We start from the raw sequence: 20,144 nt of genomic DNA on the forward strand, positions 1-20,144 counted from the left end.
AGAAACAGTAAGAAAAATGAACAGATATCTTCAAATGGGGAAATACGCTGAAAGGAGAGAAACCACTTCTTTCTGGTCATGGCTGCCTCAAATTAACACAACTTCTGTCCTAACATTCAGTGAGGAAACAATAATTTATAGAAGGATCCTAGTCATTCAATTCCCATCTCTAATTCTTATGATTTTACATGTCTTTTACTGAATAACTTCATTAAAAATTACAGTGATGAAGCCCCTTTCCTTCTAAATGCTTTGTGTTGCGTAAAAATAGAAATTACTTTTTGCACCCATGATATGATTATGATTAACAAAAACAGGAGATAAGCATTGATACCATAAAATTATTTAAACAGAAGATTCTGATTTTGATTTTGTTATTTTGACGTATAGTCTTTTGTAAGGAAGAGACTCCAGAGTCCTATGCCAACCTTAACCAAAAGAAACAGTGCCTAAGTTCTTCATTTGTACTTCATGATGGTGACATTATTTTAGGCTAAGCTAATTTGTTTTACAGAATGGTTCTCATTTTGGATTGGTCTGATGTTTCATCATGAGGTTAGGTTGAGCTTTTTGGCTTGAGGAAGCAGTACTGACTTCCTGGTGCTTCATATCAGTAGGCAAAGCTAGATTTGTGAGTTTTTCCCCTGACTTGGGCTTTGATCATTTGGTTTGACAGAGATTGACTATATTTCTCAACTTTCAAGTTTCTTTTTTGTAGGGAGAGACGATAAGACTCAAACTTTCATCCACAGGTTGGAGGGCTCCTAAATGATTCTTTCTGGAATAAATGATCAGTGATGGGGTTTGTTGAATGGTTAGTATGTAATTTTATAATTTTGTTCACAGTTATGAGTTAGCTTTCTACCTGAAGAAAAAGCTTTTCCTTTTCATCCATTTGTTGATATGTTCATATTACCAAGCTCTCCTGGAGTGCCACCCAATTCAGCCAATTATAAACCTTTTCACTCATTATTTTCTTTGATTCTTAAATGGTCCTAGAGTTGGCAAATTGGGAGTCCCTCAAACTGGCTCCTTAGCTTTACCCAAGGTTAGCTCATTCTCCAGTGGTTCTATTTATATCGCCTATTTGCATCCCTATTAATCTCACATTTGGGTCTTGCTGATTTTGTTTTGTTCTATGAAGAGAACATATAGCTTTTAATAAAGAGGGCCATTAGTAACATAATTAAAATTAGTGTGCCCTTTAGCAAACTTACTTTTGACCATTTTATTGTTCCTAATCAAATTTTACATAAAGAAAATGCCAGTGCCATTTAGGACAATGATTAGGACAGCTTCCCAGTTAATTTTTTTAAGTAAAGTGTCCCCAATTACTCCTTTCTTGATTACTTTATTTATAGATTTGGAAATGTTTCCATATGAGAGAGAATTGAATTTTTCTCAACAGAGGCCAAGTGAAATAAATATAAAGTTGAACAAGACACCTGGATCATTACAGCCAAGTATCACATTTTTCAAAGGAAGGAAGTATTACTGTCTTTCTGTTCTGTTAGTGCTGAGAATGTTTGTGGTGTAGAGAGGTAAGGGGCAGGCGGAAATTGAGTGGGTAGAGTGCTATTGTGTCACTTGTTCAAGAAATCTTAGTGATATATCTACATTGATAAAGTATAAGAACCATCAATTACAATTACTCTGTCTCTATAGATAGGTCTGTCTTTATATACATATTAAAATATTTCAAAATCTCCAGAACTAATTTTAATTAAAACATATATATTCCAAAGCAATGAACATGTGACCATCTTTTCCAACAGAGTAATCTTCATATGCAAATATAGCACATATGTACACAAAATCACAGGTCATTGGTCCTCTCTAATCCTCTTTGGTGGCAAACGTAAGTCATTCTGAATTCACCTTTGCAGTCAGAATGCCATAATGCTCTCATTGACCTAACTATGATTATGGAGGAATTTAAGCAGAATAAAATCCCCCAGTTCATTACTTGGCCACAATTGTGTGTTAGCAGTTGTCCAGAAATTAGCCTACACATCTTTTATTTTGCAGCTTTGCAGGGACAATGGCACTTTCCCCCATCTGCTTTCCCTGACTGGCAGAGGCTGTGGTTCTAATGTTGGAGTGCTGGCTCCAGCTTTAGGAAGTTTAGGAAGTGGTAACTAGGGAACAGACAGGCAAGAGCATCCTCCCGCTCTCCCAATTGCAGTCCTGGCTGCACTTGCGTGTGGCTTATCAGATGCCATTATGGTGGATCAAGCTAAACAGCAAACTCAGAATTTCAAGCGCAGCAGTCACTGGAGTACATTTATGGATTGTGTTCTCATCCCAGTGCATTCTCAGGGGAGAGAGTAAACAGCACAAGTAGCCGATCGGCTGTTTCCCTTCAATACAAGTCTTGCAGAAAAACAGAAATGTTATTCTGTAAACAATATAAGCCGTTGTATTACACAAGGCAACCAGAAGGTGGCGTGGTGTTAACATTGACCAAAGGCTGTGGGATCCAAACACTTATTTATGAAGCTGACTGCTCATTTATGTGCTTGTGTGTGTTCAACAGCTACACACACCTATGCCTAGAAACAGAAAACACTTTGCTTGTTATCATTTTCTTTTTCCTACTCATCTCTTTTTAAATGAAGATTGGTTTGCTTTATGCTTTAGAGAACTTAAATATTGTTAGAAGCGTTTGGTGAATGAAATCTAAATGGATCCTCAGGATTTGAATCTTGTGTTTATCTAATTTGTAACCAATTTCTCTCAGATCAAAGTGGCTGTACCTTTATATTGATAATTTAGAAGAATTTAGTTCAAATGACAATTAACTTTTTGGCAAATATTAGCAAATGAATTACTCATCTGGAGCAACATGTATGTGTGTTATTTTAAAAGACCACCCTAAATTTTATTAACAGTAAACACTGGATTTATACCACATACTTCATTGTATAGAAAGAAAAAGCCATGCGCTCACTAGTAGTTTTTTCTGAAAACATGTGTTACTATGCCTAGGACACCACACAAGTGAGCAGTATTGCATTACAACTTGTAAATGGTAGCCAGTGGGCTCTATTTTGATGTTGAGTAAACTTGTTTTCTTGCGGGAGCTCTTAAGTGAACTTTCTAAAATTAGTCACCTTTCAGTTGTGAATAAAACCGATTTCCTTGATGCACATTCAGGCATGTGTTGTTTCTTTTTCCGCCATTCATTTGGGAGGTGCATACTGCACAGTAAGCCTTGGGCTTTTCCCCACTCTCTTGAACGGCTCTCCTTGAATGTCCATCCCTCCATGTGCTACGCTCACACCCTCTCTACCAATATGTGTGTTTTAAGTGAGTTTTGTTTCCCTCTTCCAGGCCTTCCCTTCTCTGCTCCTGCCATCTGGTACCTTTTCTCCTTGCTCATGTTTTCCTCCTGCCTTCTTTCCAATATGGCCATCTGACTGGGAAACTTACTGAATGGTTACATCATAGAAACATCTAAAATTAGTGAAACTGCTGCGTGGTCATGAGGAGTTCAAATAGTAACAGAGAAACAAGTCTACATCTACTTTTAAATAAGAGCATAAGGTAATGACTCATGGTAAGGCTATTCTTTTCAAAAGGTACATCTTCCTTTTCAAGAAGTAAACTCACCAAGAAGGCAGATTCTAGATATTTCTCCTTTCATTGGAATGGAGAAACATAGGTTTGAGTGGATCCTAATGAGTGAATCTATAAATACAGGGATTTTTTTTCCTCCTTTTTTTTTGGACACTTTTAAAACAATCTCATGAGTATAAATAGGTCATTCCTCAGAAAAACCAAAAGTTTTATATGTCTTACCCTCAGCCAGAGTCAATCTGGTATTTTCTACTCTCCCCAATTTTTCTTTCTACTGGTGCCATAAAAAAGAGAAATGGAAGCTTAACCTCATACTGGCTCTATGACATTTTGACTCTTCCCTCAGGGTCCCGAAATATCCCAGCATATGCCCACTCTGGCATAGATCAGAGGACGGCAGGCTCAGGGGACACCAGATGGCCAAGAGCCTGCATATTGCACAGGGGCATGATGGGCCTTCAGGTACCCCAGCCAGGCTTAGATCTAATGCTGGTCTAAGGGCCAGAATTGTCTACTAAGAAGTCCTCTGGGAGTGAAAGCCCAGCCCATAGAGGGCTGAGAATACTTGCTACAATCTGGAAACGTTTCAAGCATCAACATCAATTGTACTGAACTGTCATCTGGTATGAATTGTGAATCAAAGAGAGTGTTCTTAGCTCTATGATGGACAGTCGAGACTGCTTTTCCTCTGCAAGAGCCATGGAGATACAGTCCTCCGTCCCTCCCAATGGAGGCTGGACTGCTTTAGGACCCACAACATTTTTTTTTCTTTTCCCACTACATAATCTCAACAATGTTTTAATAGGCAAAGGAGTGTCTCAGGATTTTCTTCCTGACAGTAGTTGCTTCAGTAATTTCAAAACCAACCAACGAAGTGATAGTTGGTTTAGGGCAATAGAATTTCATCCTGAGACTTCCCTTCTGTTTTGTCTCTTTCTTTTTACTCATCTCTTAAATTTATTTATTTATTTAATTTTTTTGCCGGTCCTGGGGCTTAAACTAAGAGCCAGGGCACTGTCTCTGAGTTTCTTTTGCTCAAGGCTAGCATTCTACCACTTGAGCCACAGCACTCCTTCTGGATTTTTCTGGCACTAAGGAATCAAGCCCAGAGCTTCATGCATGCTAGGAAAGCACTCTACCATTAAGCCACATTCCCAGCCTTTATTTATTTATGTATTTATTTATTTGCCACACTACTTGTTACTAATTAATCAGCCCATTCTGGCAACTCTTGTTTTCTGCCCATTTGAAAACCTGGATTTTCATTTGAATTTCTCTTCTTTGGTGTCCACAAATGTCTTCCTTCCATCTTCCCTTGGATCAATGCAATCCTCTTCTCCCTTCTTCAAACTACAGAGGAAAACTGCAATGTAGTTAACATGTGCAAGGCCTTGGGGTTTAATCACCAGCCTCACCAAAATGGACATGCATTTCTGCATAAGCATGCATACATCACCAACTGGCCCTTCCTCAAGTCTTCTAGCAAGGTACCAAATTCAGACGACTATATCTTTCTCAAGGTCAATGCAAAGCCCCCTGTCTATTCTTCCTCATGTTCTAGACTATAATAATGACTTCTACTGTCTATTTCTCTCACAATAGTGAATGCAAACTTTATGAAACATCAGTGCACATGTATTTCCTGCTATAACCCTTCAAAGTCTTGCTGTTTCTATTAGGACTATTGCCTTATTTTTATACAGGCCCTCTTGACCTAACCCTGTCCAGGCTTTCCACCAATTTTTTCCCATTCCTATTCCTCATCTACACTGGCTTTCTTACAATGTCATAAAAATGGCATATCTTTTCCTCCTTAGGGGCTGTTGTAATTTCTGTTCTATCTGAGTCTATCTCCATATACTTCCAGTGTCTAGTCTAAGTCAAGTTCAAATATTCCTATTCAGTTCTCTGTGATTGCCTTGCTTTTATTTCATGGTGCTTGTCATTCTTAAAAACTATGGTTGTGGATGAATATGATCAAAGTGTGTTACATATTTCTATAAAAATAACATAATGAGAACCACTAAAACTGTGGGAAAAAGGGGAACACAGGCAGGGAAACAAGAAAGTGTAGAAAGATAAATTTGATCAAAGTGCATCAGATACATGCATGAAAATATAACAATGAAATCCTTTTATAAAATTAGTATATGTTAATTTGAAAAACTTAAATATTGTTTGCCTGTTTGTCTTTTCTGTAGGCCACATGAAATCAGAAACTCCTCAAAGGCAAGACCTTATAGTTATCTGGTTTGGCTACTACATTATAACATACAACAGAGTTCAACCTACAAAAGACACTGGGTAAATACATGTCAGAGCTGTTGAATTATCAGCACAGAAGAAAATCCTCTAGGATCCTGGCAGCAGAAGGAATAAGGTAACAAATACATCTAATGAACTGAACCAACTCTGGGGCAAAAGATTGAAATTTAATATGTTAAGAGTTGGTGCTACATTTAATTTTCTTTTAGTAAGGAATCTATATTAAAAGGGACTGCAGAACTGATTCAAGTGTTAGAGGTCAATGCAATCCATTAGTAGGAGTTGCAAATATTATTTTGCCTTTTACAGTTGTGTAAAGAAAATGTTATTCTAGTAAAAGATAAATGTAAGTAGCTAAAGAAGAAATAATTAGGTATATTTTTCATTATTTTCCTTGTCCATGGTTCTTAGACATGTAAAATTAGTGACAGGAGAGGAAAAAAATATAAACTTATAGCTAAAGCTGAGCTTTGCAAAAACAGTTTGTTTTGTGTAGTGTTCAGCAGTCTAACCCATGCTACAAGGCACCATGCTTTTTCTGCATTCTCAAGGACAGTGATGGGATTTAACTTGCATTGCCCAGTGGCTCTTGAAAAGCAGGGTACTACTGGAAAATGAAAAGGCTAATTAATGATAGAACTTCCATTTCTCCATGTTCCTTTTTATGTGGATGACCGTGCACATAGAGAATTCTTCATGTTCCTGGACTCTCAAAGAAAGCTCTGTGCATGGAGATTTGTGGATCAACTACTCTTCCTCACAGACATTCCAATGGTTTGATAAGTAAGCCGAAATGACGGTAATTCTTATCATTAAGAAAGGACTATTCGATATGCCAGCTCAGGGGAGCCGTCTAGAAGCCACACACAGCTCTGAATGCCAGTAGGTTTAATATGGTCTTCAGACCATGGCAACTTTATATGACTGCAAATTCTGGGGTCCCATCTCAGACCAGCTCACCAGAGGTAGAGCTCAATAGTCTCTTTTAACAAGCTGTCCAGAAGATTGTGGTGTTCAAAGCCATTTGAAGACACCGCTGTAAATGAATAAGTTTAGCAGGCTAAGTGCTGAAATGTAGATCTGAATAAAGAGCTGAAAGAATACAGAGAAGAAAGTGCTATGCATCTGAGACATTTGGGCCTGGGCTCATGAATAGGAGTTCAAAGTTGGGAAGTCTTCTCAGGCAGAGGAAACAATTGGGTGCAAAAACTAGGGAAGGGGTCAGACCAGTCAAATCCTAAGACTTACAATGGCCCAATGAGGATTGAAATAACAGTATAGATCTTCCTCCTATTTTTTCCCTATTCTTCCCTTTCTCTATTCTGATTCTTTCTGTGCTGGCCAAGAAGACTGGCCAAGAGTGCTGATTAAGTCCTGATATTGGCAACTTACATGTCAAATGATGCTTCTACAATGGTTGGGTTTGGTTGGCTAAACATTACAAAGGTAAATTTAAGCCAATATTTAATAATTAGCACTTTGGCAATTATTGTAAGCTTTAGTTTTTTATTTCTTCTGCATTTTAGGGCTTTCTTTATAAAATGTATGTTGCATTCACATCTGTATGCAACCTTTTTCAAGGCTGATGACAGTAGGAGCTGCTATTTTGTGTTGGGTCTTGTCTTTTCCACAATCTCCATAATCAAAGGTAAGAAAATACAAGGAGGATAGAGAGTACTTTGTCTCTTTGTCTCTCTCTCCTATTTCTCTCTCTCTCTCTCTCTCTCTCTCTCTCTCTCTCTCTCTCTCTCTCTCTCTCTCTCTCTCTCTCTCTCACACACACACACACACACACACACACACACTCACTCTTACAAAACTAGTAAGACCATGTTGGGGAGAAGACTGTGTGAGAATAATTCTACATATTTGATGTTGCCAAGTTATAAACAAAATTTAATAAATAAAAATGATTAACTTGGAAAAAACTTTGCAAGTTTGATAATGATGGAAAAGGGTACTGAAGAATGAATAGGAGTTTTCCAGTTGCAAATTCACTTCTTCGATGCTTATCCATTTAATAAAATATTTGGCTCTGAGGCAATTTACCATTTTAGATGTATGTGCCTTTTTTCTGTAATTAAAGTCAATTGGTAATCTCTCATCATAGGGTCACGTATCATATGGCCATGTTGTTCAAGGCTACATTTTAATTACCCTGGCCTGGGGCATTCCTCAAGCCCAGGGGTACCCAGAAGTCCTTTTTAATAAGGACTTAATGCTCAAGGCTCAAAGCCACAGCACTTTCCTATGAAAATGAAGAGTGGAGATACATTCCATAAATCAAAAGCCTGAGGAAAAATAGTTAACCCAACATGTTCTGAACTTTCCCATGCTTCCTTGAGGGACTCATTATGAATGAATACTTTGCTAGGTCACTGAAATATTTAAAAGAGAGAAGCAAAAGGCACCCAATCTAATCCTTAGCGCATGTGTATCTGTGTTTTTCAACTAGTCTTGAAAAGACTAACATAACAGTATAACTAACATTCCTTAAGAATCCTGGATGGTCGCCTAAGTAGGAGCAGAGACCTGTTCCTTGACTTTTGCTCACTAAGACCAACTCTTCCAGATCCATGAGTGGCCGGTTGCCCGGAAGTGGAAGTGGCAGATCAGTTTTATCCGGATGTAGACTCTTTGCTCAGCAGATTGCAGATCTTGGGTCCCGATGGTCAGTGCCAAAGGGCGTACAAGAGAAGTAGTGTACACCTGCTGGAGAGGTCCTGGTGCCAGAGCTGTAGTTACGGCTCCACTCAGCCTGTGTGTGTGTGTGTGTGTGTGTGTGTGTGTGTGTGTGTGTGTGTGTGTGTGTGTGTGTGTGTGTGTGTGTGTGTGTGTGTGTGTGTGTGTGTGTGTGTGTACTTGAGTGCTTTGCAACCAGCCAGGGAGAGTGTAATGGCGTCCCCTCCTGGCTGGAGGCCTGGAAAGAGGATGTAAGTATGATTACTGCTGACAGCTAATGGAGCATCACCGTCAGAGCCGGTGGTGGAGATGCTGCTTTTTTGGATCCCAGGTACTTTGGTTCCCAGCCCAGAAAAATTTCTCACAGGGAACGGATTGATCTTTCAAACAAAATGACTAAATTGGCCAGGATGTTTCTCCTCTTTCATTTTATTTCCTCATCCCAAAAAAACAAAGGCAGGCTAGATGGCAGTTTAGAGGTACATGGACCTAAAGGAGAGAGAATACCCAGAGGTCTTTGCTGGTGTCTCCTCTTCTGCAGACGGAGCAGTGACTGCCCTGGAGAGGCGAATAGCCCGGGCTGCTGTCTGCAGGCTCCACACAGACTAGTGGTGGAGACTTGGCACTTCACTCAAAGTAGTCCATCAGATAGGGTCTTTGACTACAGTGGTAGCACCCACCTTTGTCAGTGGACATTATTAGAAATAGATCCAGGGATAATGTAAGTGCACAGCAATACATTTCTTCATAAATTATATTCATTGAGCATTTATGGGCCAGGCCATATTCTAATGACAGAGAACACAGGGAAAAAGGGAAGAGACGGTAAGCAAATAAACAAAGGAAGCAATCATCCAGTCTCTGATTTAGAAGTGAGCCTTTGAGAGGTGGGCCAGAGGCAGACACTGCTTGGAGGAGACTGAGATTTACTGTTCAAAGGAAGAACATTCTAGAAAAAACTATCCTATGAAGAAAAGAGTACTCTGCTTCATCATCTGCATATTGGTTACTAATTAGGGCATGAAAGATGTTATTAGGTATCAAGGAATGACTGGAACAAAGGTTCTTCTGCAAAGAGAATGCAGAAAATACCATGACAGGCATCCTGTTTTATTCACCTAATTGTGGACCTCAATTGTGTAAAGTATAATAGTCATTTTCATAACTGTTGACTCTATTCAGGAATTCTCAGATCCTCTTCCCTAGCCCAGGGGGATTTTAATTTCATTTCTGGACTCCATCATATCCTATGTTAGGATCTTCTGTAGCAACATGTTGCAGTGTTATTTTATTTTCAGGCCTAACTCTTCTTACAAGATCATCTGTTCCTTGAGGGACAGCACTTTGTCACGTTCAGTTTTATATCTGAGAATCCACCACTGTTTCTGGACTATATCTGCTGTTTGGCTAATAAATATTTGATGAATGAATATTTGTCAGATGACAATATTTGTCTCACTTTTTTTCAAAAATTTGCTGAGAATTTCAGGCCAAACTGAAGAATAGCCTAAACAAAGAGTATATAAAAGGAGGTTGAAAGAAAATTATAAATGAAATACATATAAAAGCAGAGATTTATTGCTAGGAATCAAATGCATGAGCCAAGATTCCTTGCCATAAGAATAGTGGCTAAACCTGGCACTGACAGCTCACACCTGAAACCCTAGCTATTCAGAAGGCCAATATCTGAGGATCGTGGTTCAAAGCCAGTGGGGCAAGAAAGTCCATGAGACTCTTATTTCCACTTAGCCATCAGAAAACCGGAAATGGCACTGTGGTTCAAGTGGTACAGCTCTAGCCTTGAACTGAAGAGCTCAGGGACAATGCTTAGACCCTGAGTTCAAGCCCCACAACTCACACACAAAAAAAAGAAGAGTGGTTAGCATTTATGAAAAACTTATTTGTTAGATGCTATGTTATGTGATGTATTTGTATAGGTGGACATCTTGAATTTTCACAACAGTCTTACTAGGTAACAAACATTACTATTTTCATTCTATAGGGAACAAGGAACCTCTTAAGAAAACAAAGGCTTTGAAGACAATGAATCTTTGCAGAGGTCACAGACTTCAACCTATGTGGGAATTAAGCATTTGACATTTTTGTCATTGTGGTCTCCTGCCTCAAGGTGGAACTTTGAGCTAGAAGTACTAATGTTATGTTTGTGAGGGGTTGGAGGAAGATACTTTTCCAAGTCTCTATTCAAACTTTTATAAACTTAGGTTTCATTATCTAAACTTTACAGTTTCAACAACAATAAAGAACTCACAGCTCTCTTAGTACTGTGTACTTAGTGAATCCCATGCATTGTGTTGGGTGCTTATGATTTTCATTCTCATCCTTATAAGACAGAAATTGTTATAATTGTCTACAGGTGGGTAACTTGAGGTTTGGGGAAGTTGTCTGTGTGAGTTAATATCACAGAGATAATTAGAGTCTTTAGAGTCATACTTTAGATCCCAAAGTTTAAGGCATTTACAGTGTATTGTTATCTTCCTTATATTCTAGTTCAACAGTATTACAAATACCCCCCAAACACTGAAAAACCTAACAGCACCTTTTGAACTTGGAACAAAATAGCATCAAATAAATCTAAGGTCCTGTCTCAAGGCTTTGTCCTTGCTAGACAGGTGTTCTACCATTTGAGCCAGTCCTTTTGCTCTTACTGTTTTTGAATAGGGTGGTTGTTTTTTTTTTCTTTTCTTTTCTTTTCTTTCTTTTTTTTTTCCTCATCTGGGCCTGGAAAGTGATCTTCCTATTTAAACTTCCTACCTAGCTAAGATGACAGGCTTTATATTGACTGAAATGGAGTCTTAGGAACATTTTGCTAAGCAAAAAGCAATCCTTCTAATCTCAGCCTCTCCAGTAGCTAGGATTACAGGCATGAGCAACTGGTCCTGGCCAAAAGTGATTTTAAAGTAATCAATTCTGCAGAAGTACTCAAGGTGCTTAAGAACAAATCGATCCAGAAAAGTAGTTCTTATCCATGCAAGGGAATCCCCACCACCACCACCACTTTTGCTTCTTGCCCTCACTCTCTCTTCCTTCTCTGATAGCCAGCTAGGTGTGTTACTTGTTTTCCATGTTCTGGCCATCTTTGATGAGCCATCCAGCACTGACTCAGCGGAGCTGGACTTCACTTGGGGCCAAGTTCTCAGCAGCTGCTGCAGCTCTGCACTTGCCTACAGTGATGTGCCAGCTGTCTCCAACTGCATTACACCACTGTAATGTGAACAACTGGAAGCAATAATGTGTCTCCCCATTTGCCTAACAACACCAACATGGACAATAACTCAGAAGACTGAAGATTTGTGCTGTAATTTAATAAACCCCATGCACATTTCTACAATTGAGTACCACATCTGTGCAATGGATCCTAGAAGTGTAATATTCTTTTATAAGGGACCATTAACCAATCTTAAGTTTATAGGTTTCCTTAAATCTTTTTCATCAGCTGTTAAACTACAGTAAAGAGAAAATTGCCTCTTATGAGACAAGGGATAGTAAAATACAAAGACTGTGATTAAACGTCAATCAATTAAGGATTATAATATAATAAAGTGCTGACTGATGATTAAAATAAGCACTTTCTAGGAGATTTTATAAGCAATATTATGAATTATTTTTAAAAGCCAGTAGAATAAACTTCAGTGAGATCACTTTATATATGAGTTCTGGATCTATTTTTTTAAGATTCATAAGAATTATTCCCCAGGTAAAAGGACTCCCAAATTACACTGAACTTCAGTACTAAAAAGCATTTTTTTAGCTTCTCATTTTACAACTCCCCAGTGTAGAGAATTTTAAATTTGTTTCTGAAAAGAATAAATAATGGCATTTTGATTTCAGCTAGTTTTCCACCAATGTATGCAGCTAGGCAATAGTTTATGAAAATGGATTGGGTGGTAAAACTACCAAACAAACAGATAACATTGTAATTGAGGTAACAAAACACTGACTAGAATGTTGGGCCCTCGAAAGGAACTATGGGACTGTTTGTAAAACTTAGCAATATAGGCCTTCCTGAAATGAGCCCTTGCAGACTTTTTCCTTTGAAAGTTAGACTTCTGTCCAGGAAGAACTACACATGGTCTAAAGTTAGGCACTTCATTCATTTCTATCTTTTATTGCTCTCTCATCTTTAGCCATCAGCATATCTGCTTTGGACTAGAGTTATGCTATTAGATCTGAGCTAATTACAGTGGGTTTGGCAGCCTACCATGTCAAAGAAGACTGATAGGGGCTTTTCCCTCTTTTTCTGGCTGCCATCTTTTTTTTCCCTCCAAGTTTTCCTTTTTTCCCTCTCTCTTGTCAATATTGGCATAAGGCATTTTCCCCACCTGTCCTGAACAGCTCTTGACTCAAACCTCTCCCACATCACTGTCCCAAAGCAATTTTTTCCTGCTACACTGCTTGTACCTGGTCCCTTTGGAGCTCTGAAGGCATTCTGACTCCTGCCAGTTTGCTGGGAGCATTTTGAAGCTTGTGGCAACAGCTGGCTTATATGAGCCTTGAAGGAAAAGCATGCATACACGTGGCAGCACATTGGAAGCACTAAAGCATCTGGCAAAGTAAGCAGAGACCAAAAGGTGCAGGTGACTCATGGCTTTGCTAGAGACTATGCAGGAGGAGACTTGCACAGAAGACTGTGATAGAAGCATAATTAATGAGTAAGTCCCAGTGCAGCCCGACTTCTGCCCTCATCACTCTATGGAAACTACTCTGGTGAAAGTCACCAGTGACCTTCTAATTACTCAATTCAATGGAAGCTTCTCAGTCAATGTTTTCTCAGGAGCTCTGTTGGACTTGGCAGGACAATTGAGTAATGGGCAGAAAAATAATACAGTCACAAAAATACAATGCTGGAATTTAAAACAGGCTAATTTATCCTCAAATTCAAGATCTTTCCATTAAACCAAGTAATCTCTCAGTGTTTCACAAATATACAGAAAGAATAAATGGAGGGAAGGATGGATTTTCTATAATCTCAGATATTCTCCTTTGCAGACAGATTTTATATGGTAGTAATGGTACTTCAAGAGAGACTAGAAGAGGCAATGAAGAATAAGAGATTTTTATAGTTAGGAAGAGGTAGATGCCCATATTGTATGCAAGGATCAGAAGAAAATCTTTTTCAAATCATGATCAATATCCTACGAGAGATAAAGAATAAGAATGTACTGCAAGAACAGAAAAAAAATAAACCATCATGTTTAGGAGAACAGTCTGGAGAACAGCAAGTTATGTGGGAAGTGGAGATGAGAGCTGAAAAAAAAATCAAGATTAGTTGAAAGCCTTTATGTAGGGGAGTTGCTGTCTCTGATCTCTACCCCTTCCTGACCAAATGAAGTCACTACTTCTCTTCATTATCCCAAGAAAACATTGGAAAGCTAGATCTAGAATCACAATAAATCAAAGAAAGACTGGATAAATGGGATTGCATCAAGCTGAAGAGTTTCTACATGGCAAAGGAAATAAAAACCCCACAAAATGGGAGAAGATCTTTACTAGCTATGAATCAGACAAGGGCCTCATATCTAAAATATACTTAAAGCTCAAAAAAATTAAAGCTCCCCCAAAACAAATCCTCAAAGAACCAACAACTCAATTAATAATTGGGCTAAAGTCTTACAAAGAGAGTTCACTGAATAAGAAATAAGAATGGCCAATAAACACATGAGGAGATGTTCAACATCTCTGGCTATAAAAGAAATGCAAATCAAAACAACACTGAGATTTTACCTAACTCCAGTTAGAATGGTGAGTATCAAGAAAACTAACAATAACAGATGTTGGCAGGAAAGTGGCCAAAAGGGACTGCTATTACACTGTGGGTGACAGTGTAAACTTGTTCAACCACGGAAAGCAGCATGGAGGTTCCTCAAAAGACTGAAAATGGAGCTTCGCTATGACCCAGAAATCCAACTCCTGGGTATTTACACAAATGACCACAAACTGGGACTCACTAAAGCCAACAGCACAGCCATGTTCATTGTAGTGTTGTTCACCATAGCTAATATATGGAATGAACTCAGATGACCTTCAGTGGACAAATGGGTCAGGAAAATGCCATACACACACACACACACACACACACACACACACACACACACACACACACAAATTCTATACTTTCATCATTGCCCCATTTGTAAGAAAATGGAAAGACTTGAAAAAAAAATTATACAAAGCAAAGTAAGCCAGACCCAAAGAAACATAGATTGCATGGTTTCCCTCATTTTTAATAATTAGAATGTGCCTATAAATATACACATAATCCCAATGGATAGTAAATGACAAAAATTACACTTGGACATGATTAATTAAAACTCTAAACAGGGCTGGGAAGGTGGCTCAGTGGTAGAGCGTTTGCCTTGCATGCCTGAGCCCCTGGGTTCGATCCCTCAGCACCACATAAGCAAAAAGAAAAAAGCAGGAAGTGGCGCTGTGGCTCAAGTGGGAGAGCGCTAGCCTTGAGCTGAAGAGCTGAGGGACAGCACCCAGGCCCAGAGTTCAGGCCCCATGACCGGGCCCCCCCAAAAAAAAAACAAAACCCAAACAATCTAAACATTAACACAGTGAGACCAAAGGAGAATATTCTTAGGAGATGATCACAAGGGCTCAATAGCTATGTGTATATGACTATATAAAATGATGCTTATTGAAGTGAAATCCAAGAATTGGAAATAAGAGGTATTTTATTCTTTTTTTCTTTGTTTTTCCCCTTTTATCACTATTTTTGATTTCTGTACCCTTCATCTTGTATATAAGTTTACATGTGTGTAAACATTGCTCATGGATTTTAACAAAAATATTTCTTTATCTGTGATAAAGATAGGATAGTCAGAAAACTGCCAATATGCCATGGAAAAGAGTTGAGTAGGTAATATTTGATAGACAATAAAGTTTTATGAATATGTTAAGATTTCTTTAAGACCTAGAATCTATTTTGGCCTCTATTACATAGTTGCCCTCAAATATTTTGGCTCTTAAGCCTTATGAGCGTGCTGATTTCTCTAAACTATCGCTCTACATTCAGACTTGAATTTATACCACAAATTAGCACATATTTTGAGGGGAAAATAGCAGAAATCACTATTCTTTATGTTACCGTTGTTGTTTTCTGGTTGTGGGGCTTGAACTCTGGGCCTGAGTGCTGTCCCTGAGCTCTTCAGTTCAAGGTGAGCCACAGTGCCACTTCCAGTTTTTCTGGTGGCTTATTGGAGATAAGAGTCTCACAGACTTTCCTGCCCAGGCTGACTTTGAACTGTGATCCTCAGATCTCAGCCTCCTGAATAGCTAGGATTATAGGCATGAGCCACCGGCACAGCTCACTACTCTTTTTTATGAACTACATTGTGCCCCCTACCAAGTTGAGGTATTGAAATCCTAATCTACAATGTGCTTATATTTGGAAATAAGTCTTTAAGACATAAGGTTAAAAGGCTAGGGTGCCAATTTAATATGATTAGTAGCCTTATAAGACAATGATGCCCAGCAGAGGACTTTCCTTTCTAATCTCTCTTCTTCCTCTCTCTGTCCTTCCTTGTCTTGCGAGATGAAGGCACCACAAGATAGCTCCTATTTGCAAGCCCAAAAGAGACAACCTCATTAGGAACTGAATTGGCCAACACTTTGGTCTTAGGTTCCTAGACTCCAAAACATTGAGATATAAATTTCCAGTAATTAAACCACTCAATTTAAGGTATTTTCTTAGGGCAATCTGAGCAGAAAATACTTCCTTCATGCATTTTTTTCCTCTCTAGTGTCTTGACTCCTAAAATGTTTACTGCCTTGCTTGCTCTCTGATTCTTTCTGTTGCTTAAAAAAAAATTATTTGGCGGGATGGTAGGGGGCAGGGAGTGTAATTGTAGAAGTGGGAGGGAAGGAATGGTAGGGGAAAATCAAAGGAGGAGGCAACAATGCTTGATAAGAAATGTACTCATTACCTTGCTCATGTAACTGTAATCTCTCTGCACAGTATTTTCACAATAAAAAACTTATAAAAAGTATTTGGACATCTGCTCTAATAAATACTCTGTCAAAGGACTTAGAAAGAATTTCATAAGGAGACATTATAAACATCCTGGAAAATTATTCCAGGAAAAACAAAAAAAAAAAGAGTAAGTATAAAGACTTTGAAGCAAGTACGTCTTCAGGAAATGGAATGGAAGAATGAAAGACCAAAACTATGAGAACTGGATTCCAACTGAGTAAGTTTGAAAAGGCAACAAGACTCAGATCAAATAGAACCTGATATGGAAAGGTGAGAGGGATACTACAATGATGACAATGCACTAGCCTTGTAGGAACACTGGTTTTATATATCTCCTGGATTTCATGATGGTAGGTCATAGGATTCGAAGCAGTAGACGGTGGAATATTAGTGATTAGATTATTGTTAGGAATCTAAGTGAATAAAGATATGGCACTTACAGTTTACATACAGAATAGCCTTCAAAATTCTTAGATCCCAGCTTAATGTTACTAGAAGGGAAGGGAACCTTAAGAGGAAAGGGCAAGTAGGTCTTCAATCATGGATGTCATGCCTTTAAATGGAACTGTGGAACTCTGTCTTCTTCCTCTTTCTCACTTTCCAGCCACCATAAGGTGAATAGCTTTCCTTCATCATATACTCCCTGATATGATATGCTGCTTCGTTACGTGCCTGAAGTCAATAGAACTAAACAGACTTCTGAAAGCATAAGTGGAAATAATCCTTTTAAAAGTTGAGTTTCTCAAGTATTATTTTGTTATGGTAATAACATGGTAAGTAACCCAGTAATATGGTAAGTAACCCAGTAGCTAAGAAGGGGTTGATTACAGGTTAGATCTGTAAGATCTTGCATGTAGCAGAATTTGATGATGGTTTGAATATTTATTATTCTGGAAGAAGAAATATGAGACAAAATGAACAGATGCTAATAGGAAATACTGTGGGAAAGCTGCTGTTTTGGTGGATGAATCAGGGTTTATGTGACTACTGTGATGGTTAATTTTATTTGGCAACTTGACTGGACTCTTTTGGCCAGCCGTTTAGCCAAACACATTGTTGTGAAGGTATTTTTCAGATGAAGTTAACCTCACCAAACAGCTGACTTTAAGAAAGACAGGTTCAGCTGGGTGCCAGTGGCTCATGCCTGTAATCCTAGCTACTCAGGAGGTTGAGTTCTGAGGATCACGGTTCAAAGCCAGCCCTGGCAGGAAAGTCCATGAGACTCTTTTCTCCAATAAACCACTAGAAAACCAGAAGTGGTCCTGTGGCTCAAGAGATAGAGCGCTCACCTAGAGCTGAAGAACGCAGGGACGGCACCCAAGCCCAGAGTTCTAGCCCCATGACTGACAAAAAAGAAAGAAGAAAGACAGGTTCTTTTGTATAATTTGTGTGGACATCACTGAGTCAAAGGCCTGTAGAAGATAGAGTTCTCCATGAAAGAAGAATTCACCTTGCTAATTACAACAAAGAAATTCTACCAAAGTTTTCAGGATTAAGACTTAAGTCTACAACATCAACTTTTGTTTGTATCTCCAGCCAGATGACTTGCTAATATGGCTATTAGACTTGCCAGCTTCCATAATCATGTGAGCAAACTCCTTTCAAATCACACACACACACACACACACACACACACACACACACACACACACACACACACACACACAATTGGCTTTGTTCTTCAGAAAATCCTTGGCTAGGTCAGGGTGAGAATTAAGGATAGTGGAATTATCAACTAGGGGAATGGACACAGGAAAGAGGTTGGGCACAAACTTGGACAAAAATTACTGTGAAATTATGACATATAATTTTTAGCTTCCCTCAATCTGCCACAACAAATAGCTACAAATTAAGTGTGTTCAAATTTGTTTCTCTTATAATCCTATGGACCAGAAGTGTGAAATGAAGGCACCAGCAACGCTGATTCTCCCAAGAGACCTGTGCCTTTCCCTAATGTCTGGTGTCTTCTGGCACTCTTTAATGTTAATTGCCTTATAGATGTGTCACTCTCATTTCACCCCTGTCTTCATATGGCCTTCTCCCTCCATTTCTGGATGTCTTTTCCTTCTGGAACAGATGCCGTTGGACCTGGTTTGGGGACCACCTTAAATGAGGATGATCACATCTTGAATACTCAAATTCACTATATATGCAAAGATCCAAATAAGGTAAGGCTCCAGGAGGGTAGGGGATTATTCAACTCGCTGTCATAATGTAAAATATGCAATACTGATGGTGTTAATGGTGGCGATAAGTCCAACTACAAGATCCTGTTTGCTTAAATGCTATCATCTCCATTCATCATAGAAATACACTTTTAAAATGATCAACAAAGTTACATTTTATAAATCCTATGTGTTGCTGGGGAGTCTTACCCACATTGATTCTTTATACCAGGGTTCTGTGTTTCAGAGGACAAGTGTCCTCACTTTCATCAGCCACAGTGGAAACTATTTTCAATAATAATGTTCCAATCAATAAAATAGACCCTAGTGCCTGATGGATTAGTGGGTGTAGTTTTTGCCTCTAAGTTTCAGAATGTGAAGAAACAAAGATGATCAATGTTTTTGACCTACCCAGCTCTGTTCCACTTTTATGGCTGCCTACCCCTAGAAATCTACTGTTTCCTTTGCAGTGAAAGAGATGCAAAGTATCTGGCCAAAGTGACTAATATTGCTCCTATTCACATAAAGCCTCAGAGAACAGATCAAAGACCGAGTCTCTGCTCTTCTGCCTTTGCCTTTGACTCTTGTGGTCATTTTTGCTGATGCTAGCTCCACTGGCTCCAGCTATCAGTGTTGCTTTCCTACAGAGATGGATGGCCATGTAGACTGCCGAAGTAGCTATCCATCACCCATGCCTATGGATGATCAAGGCCATGTCTGTGAATCCAAATTTGGAAGCAATTAAGTGCAGGTTGCATGCAGCAAAACACTTCTTTGGTGCCATCCAAAATGGGAATCTGAAATGCTTCCTACTTATTCCAGAATGCTAGCACTTACTTATCTATTGAGAATTTGAAAAGGTGTTGTTGCTTTCCCTCTCTTTTTCAAATATAATCGTTGAACAAATACTAATTTAGTAATTACGGTTTGGGTTCAGGCAAAAGTTTACAGCCTGTCTGAGGTACAAAATTCAAGTATTTTCATTGTGTTTCCTTTTGGAATATATTAATTTATGCCTTCTTTCAATTCTCAAACCTGGGACATGTGTGTCTTTTAGGGAGGTAAATAGAAGATGTAATAAACTGATCTATGTTCACATAAGGATGACAGAGAACATCATGAATGGCTTTTCTATCCTGTGGCTTGTGATAAAACAACTCTTACCTAAGGCTTTGCTTTCCATTGTAAAGAAACTGAAGGGGAGAAACAAAATCACAAAACTGAGAAATAGTGGCACATACATATTCTCGAATCACCAGGTAACTCTTTTTAAATCTGATTTCATATATATATATGTGCATGTGTGTTGTATATTGCAAATTAAGTATACATTGATCTAATCAAAGTCATGTCTGCTTTTTCAAAATTCTCTGTGACTCATTAGAAAAGGAAAGAGTTGAAATGCTAAGAACAAAACCAATGACAGTGCATTACGGGTGTAGCCCACACCATTTTTC

The sequence above is a fragment of the Dipodomys merriami genome, unplaced genomic scaffold (assembly GCF_024711535.1).
Source record: "Dipodomys merriami isolate MVZ:Mamm:240054 unplaced genomic scaffold, mDipMer1.0.p SCAF_6, whole genome shotgun sequence".
Lineage (NCBI taxonomy): Eukaryota > Metazoa > Chordata > Mammalia > Rodentia > Heteromyidae > Dipodomys > Dipodomys merriami.